The sequence below is a fragment of the Elephantulus edwardii genome, unplaced genomic scaffold (genome assembly GCF_000299155.1).
Source record: "Elephantulus edwardii isolate Elephantulus edwardi_28Jun2011 unplaced genomic scaffold, EleEdw1.0 scaffold00389, whole genome shotgun sequence".
In the NCBI taxonomy this organism is placed as follows: domain Eukaryota; kingdom Metazoa; phylum Chordata; class Mammalia; order Macroscelidea; family Macroscelididae; genus Elephantulus; species Elephantulus edwardii.
The window spans coordinates 1,205,335-1,210,596 of NW_006400139.1; the positions used below are offsets into that span (position 1 = coordinate 1,205,335).

Consider the following 5,262-nt stretch of genomic DNA (forward strand, 5'->3'; position numbering starts at 1 on the left):
AGACCCTGGATGAGATGGATTGATTCAGTGACAGGGGTAATGAAGGTAGGTGTATTAAAGACAATTAGATTGGCATAACATAGAGCGGGGTATAGGGCTGTTGTACGTAGTTAATGTCACTAATGTCTCTGACACACTTATCCCCATTATCCCAGTCACTGAATCAATCCATCTCATTGAGGGTCATCCTCTCCTGTGCTGTCAATATCTTTTTAATGAGTAGGATGTGGTTGTCCAGAGTGCAAAAATGTTGTACTAACATTCAAAAGGCATGAAGTACAAATCCACGTCCAGGAAAAAACATGGACAATCTTCTTCATGTGATTTATAGCATCTGAGAACACGCGGGAGGGTCAGCTATCACTTGGTTCCGACTTGACAGCATATAACAACAACAAGAGAAATTTCTAATTTGGCTTTAGTAAGCAGGCTGTGTCAACATCAACGATGGCTGACTCAATATATAGTGTGTCTTAGTGTATGGTTGAAAGCAAAATATAGTATTGTTGTTAGGTTCACTGTAGTCCAGAACAACTCACAGGGACCCTGAACCCTGTGCTATCCTGTTCCATTCTCACAATCTCTGAAAGACTCAAGCTCATCGCTGCAGTTATTGTATCAATCCATCCGATTGAGAGTTTTCCTCTCCTGTGCCATCCCCCCACCTTTACAAGTATAATGTCCTTTTCTAAGAAATAGCCTTTGCTAGAAACATGTTCAAAGTATGCTACAGGAAGGACCACTCTGTCTGCACCTTCCCTTAAACATATTAAAGTGAGATACATCACTGAAAAAAGTCCTAATATCTAAGCAATAATTATATTAAAATAGAATACTGGTTATAGAAGGTGTCTCCCTCTTCTCAAATTACAGGATTTCTAATATTATTTGTAAACTAAAATTTGAAGAACAAAGATGAGCAAACTGTATACAATAAATTACACTTTAAAAATCACTGACTAAAAATACTGTTCCTGTTCTGTGCCATAATGTTGGAAACCGACCCATAGCTGGCCATGCAATGGTTTTCAGAGGCAATAAATTGCACAGGACTTGAATGCTCATGTATTTTCCACAAAGCAGCTAGCAAATTCAAAATGCTGACCTTTGAGTTGACTGTAGAAATCGCCTGCTAGGCATCATCAGAGAGGTGGACAATGAATAAGGCTGAGAAAAACAATAATTTATGCCTTAGAGTTGTGGTGTTGGAGAAGTGTACTGAATATCCACGGCCTATCAAAAGAGCAAACAGGTAAGTCTTTGAAAAAGTACAGCCTTGGATGCAAAGATGATAATAATTCATCTCACATACTTTGGGTTTGTACCTAGGCAAGGCTCTTCCTTGGAAAGAGACACCGTGCTTGGGAAGTTGGAGGATCAGTGAAGGAAAAGAAGATCCTCAATGAGAAAAATTGACATGGTTACTCCAGCAATCAGACATGATGAATATGACACAGGATAGCTATAGATTAGCTATAGGACCGCTATGAGTTGTACTGGACTCAATGGCACCTAACAAGATCACTATAAGGAGTTCTGCAGGCCTAATGGTAAGAAGCTGCTCTGCAATTCCCAAGGTACAAAGTTCTAATCCACCAACTTCTCTGAGGGAGAAAGATGACCAATCATCTCCCATGGAATTTACTGCCTCTGAAAACGTGCTGGAGGGTCAGCTATGTGTCAATTTGAACTCTATGGCATATGCAAACAATAGGTCATTATAGCCCCCAATACTAGTATGTTGCAATTCTAAAACCATTCCTCCAAAGAGTTGACATCCCTTCAAGGACTAGTATACTTAAAACGTAGTTGTCACTCTGAAACAGTTATTGATTCAGTGTTTGACAACTATATGTATCAATACAGTTTGCCATTTTACTACCACACTAGGTAAAATAGAAGACAACAAAATAAAAATAAACATGATGTTTAAGCTATAGAAAATAACTAAGATGAAATACTGAAATTGGCTAAGCCATAAGGTAATTATTAAAATTATAAAACAGTAGACACTCAGCTTTATTATTCAGTGTTTTCTGAAATGTAACTGGACAGTAGTTTCAAAGACAGAAGAGTTGACTGTATTCTAAACGACTGTGACAGATGATAAGGGGCAAATACCAGCACAGAACTCAATGTAAAATCAGGAACACTCAAAGCCCAGCAGGATCAGATCAATGACTCCTCAGCACTGAGAAAGGATAAATTACCATGACAGCAGTAATTGTCAATGAATTAATATTATTCCCAAATCACCAAATATTAATACAAGTCAAAAAAACAATATCTGCAAGGATTTAGAACCAACCCATGATAGAACACAAAAAAGAAAGAAATTTCTTCATTTACCATCATTTATTAAGCTCTTGTTTGCTGTAGTGTGCTTTCAAGTAGGAACTTATAACTGACCATCCAGTGAAAGGAGATTACCCATCTTTCTCCTGTGGAGCAGGTGGTGAATTCTAACCCCATGCCTTTGGATGGGCATCACACTTCCTTATGACAAGACCACCACAGCACCCTTACTGATCAAGTATTACCACATAAAAACTGAGGAATTAATGAAATGATTGTTTTAATTATTTAAAAAGGATGACATTACCATTCGTTCTTACTTTTGTCAAGGCTTTTTCAGCCAGCAAGTTAGGTAGTAATTATACAAGCACAAATGAATAAATAAAACAATTACAACAAATAGAAATATGAAAATGCCATTTTACCAATCTGACTTTTCACAAGAAAATATATATCAAATAATTTGTAGATAAAACAGATGAGCTTTGCAAAATTTCTGTATAAAAATAAATATGTAATAGTCATTAATTCTTGAATACAAATTGTATTTTAAGAAATCCAAGTTGCCATCACTAGTCTTTTGCTCTTTGAAAGTATCTTTAGCATTAGAGTTTCCTAAAGCAGTAAGAAGGGAGTTTTTCCTGTCTGCTGTTTTATTTTTCGTTGTTGATTATGGATCCAAGACACATGAAATCTTTGACATTGTCCATTGCTGTTGTTAGGGGTTGTAGAGTCAGAAATGACTCATAGCTTGACCTTCCAGTCAATTTTCAGAGGCAGTAAGTTACACGGGAGATGACTATAGACCAGCTGATGGATTTGAACTACCTGCCATTGAGTTGGCAGCATAGCTCCTAATCAATAGGCCAACAGAGCTTCTTTAGTGTAGTTTTATTTAATCAATTCAACTCCTTTGAACAGTGTATGACCATTTATACGATTTACTTTTCCATTAGCCCTTTGTCTTGAAATTCACTATAAATCTTTCAGCTATTGTAAACATTAGAATTCTTGCTTTGTCTATATACAGATATTAATATGTAAAAATAATTAGAACATGGTTTATTTTAAAGTTTTAAAAAATGTTTCTTCTGCAGAAAATATAGAAACTTTTAAAATGAGTTATCATACAATCATTCATAGACTTTGTTGCTGTTGTTTACGATGCCATTGAATTGACCAAGCTCATAGTCACCCAATGAACAACGGATCTGTTCTGTGCATTCCCAACCATTTCTAATATACTTGAGTCCATTGCTCCAGGCACTGTAATAATTCATTTCATTGAAGGCCTTCTTCTCTTTGCTGACCATCTGCCCTTCCAACTACCATGTTCTTTCCCAAGGAATGGCCTCTTCTTACCATATGCCCACAGTATGTAAGACCAAGTTTCATCATTCTTTCCTTCAAAGATCATCCTGGGTGCACCTTCATATGTATTATATTTTATAATGTCGATTAAAATTCATCAGAACATTTTATCACCATATCTCATGAAATCCTTGGCTATTCCTTCACCCCATTTGTCCATCCATTAATCTATGCTACTCTAGTATTTTCTCCCTCCTCCTTCATTCCCCATCACTACTTCTCTGTACTTTCCCTATTTGAACACCTAAACATATCTTGTTTCAAGTTGCCAGTTGCAATACCCGTACTGTTTGTTTGCTCCTTCATTCTCATAAGTATAGGAACTTTGATTTTTAAGAATCACATTTTTTAAAATGTCTATTGTACTATTGGGTTCCTTGTGGATACCTGGATACTCATTGAAGTTGGGAGGGGAAAAAAAGAACAATATCTCATTTGAAAAAAAAAAGAATTAGAAAAAAACAGTGTGTGATCTCCCGCAGCCTAAGTATATTTAGTGACAGAATTCCACTTTTGTGTTAATTCCCATAAGACAGTAAAACTCACTATTAGGTATTAGAAAAATATGTTTGATTATCTGCGTTTAAAAAGGTTCATTTTAAGGATTAACGTATGGATTAAGTCATTCTGATGGGTGAGAGAACAGTCATTTCAACTTCAAAGTTTCAGAATTTTAAATATTGTATCTAAGGAAAAGATAATGGTCTCACTGCCTTATGGATAGAAGTTGAAAAATTACTATATTTCAAAGGGTACTATTTTTATTTGACATATTTGAATAAATGTTTAGATTTTTAAAACTGACATTTAGAGTAAGTTTAAAGGTCGGCAGAAAAAGTGCACCATTTAAGGTTCAGTCCACAAATCACCTGAGAACTGATCAGAATGGTTAAATATTCAGGTAATATTGTGTTGAAAATAAAGATGCAAGTTTCAAAAAGAATTTATGCAAGAATTCTGGTTTATGAGTCTTTTTTTTAATGAAGTACTCTGATTTTAGTATGAATAGTGAGTTCATAAATATAGACTTCTTCACATGGATACCATAGCATCCACTAGGAAAATTTTAAAATATACTTTTCATACATCTTGAGGGACGAAAAATGAATCCAAACATGTTATTTCAGTATTAACTCACAAAAGTCATAAGACATACTGAGTATCACAAACCGTGAAATAAATATCCACTGTCAAAACCATGAAATAAACATCCACTGTAAATGAGTTGATTTTGACCTAAAGTTATCTTCCATCAGGTATCTGCTGCTATATCACTTATAGGAGGAGACAGTCTCTCTATCACCCACAGAACAACAGGTGAACTAAAACCACTGATGCTTAAGTTAACAAACCAACAAGTTAAAGACTGACCGAACGAAGAAAACGTGAAGTAAAAAATAAATAAATAAATAAATACATACATAAATACTTTTGGAGAATAATTACGTGATTATTTAAGACAAAACTGAGCTAGCATCAATGATAATTATGCATAGATAATATTTTCAAAATAGTACACATAAGATATATAGATATATGTTATTTCACGTGAGAAAGCAGTTTGGTTACCATTAACTTCTTGACCGTCTCCTTCAC

At 35.1% G+C, this 5,262-nt stretch overlaps 1 protein-coding gene across 1 annotated transcript in view; it reads right to left on the reverse strand.

Moving 5' to 3' along the window:
• The window catches only part of LOC102850715 (olfactory receptor 5D18-like), a 13,143-nt gene that overhangs the window by 7,037 nt on the left and 844 nt on the right, over nucleotides 1–5,262 (reverse strand). The gene's annotated exons all lie outside the window — the stretch shown is intronic.